Below are 900 nucleotides of genomic sequence, written 5' to 3'. Positions count from 1 at the left end.
ATAGAAAAAATAATAAAGTAAAATATAATTATATTAATATGGAAATAAGAAAACTATACTAAAAATCTTGTAGAATGTGTTTAAAAAGACAAAATGAAAAAAATTACTTGTCATCAAAATAGTCTAGAATTAAATTAAAATTTAAGAGGGAAAAATGCCTAATATGGATAATATCTCTGTATTCAACCCTGCTTTGGGTTGAATACAGAGATATTTCAAGTTGGAATATTTTATATTATAATTATTGAAATACTAAAGTCCTATGTGCAAGGGGAAATTGTTCTCCTTTTTATTTTAACAATATGAACTGTAGTAATATAAACAGATTGGGAATTGCAATCCCAGGTTTAAAATTGTGGGTGTAATTTAAACTCTCTGAGCTGTTTTTTTTAATATATAAAGTGATGAGACCAGATTCAATATCATAAATGTAACAAGTTGCTCAAAATACAATAGATTCTCAATAACTTATATGTATGCTTTTTTCAAAAAAATATTTATTGAATACTTACTTTATGTCAAAAACCATTTTAGATACTTGAATTCACACACACACACACACACACACACACACACTAAAAACTTGTCTAAACTTGATTAAATGCATGAACTATTGCTTAATATAATTATGTTCTATTGTCTGAGACAGACCAGGGCAAATTCTATACCAGTCCACTAGCTTGGTTGTGTTACTTTGGTTGTGTTACTTTGGTTGTGTTACTTTGGTCATGCAACCTAATTTTGTCTCTGTGACCAGAATGTATGAAAGATTCTTCCTGAGATAAGGCTGGTAGTCTCCTTAAACTTAGGTATCCTGTACACATATTTTCGGTTTGCAATCCATAAGCGAATCACAATCTACACTACTAAAACATGGATGAGACTGCTCCCGTGAGCCTT

The sequence above is a fragment of the Pteropus alecto genome, unplaced genomic scaffold, assembly GCF_000325575.1.
Source record: "Pteropus alecto unplaced genomic scaffold, ASM32557v1 scaffold35, whole genome shotgun sequence".
NCBI classification, from domain to species: domain Eukaryota; kingdom Metazoa; phylum Chordata; class Mammalia; order Chiroptera; family Pteropodidae; genus Pteropus; species Pteropus alecto.
Note: the sequence above shows the minus strand (reverse complement) of the source record.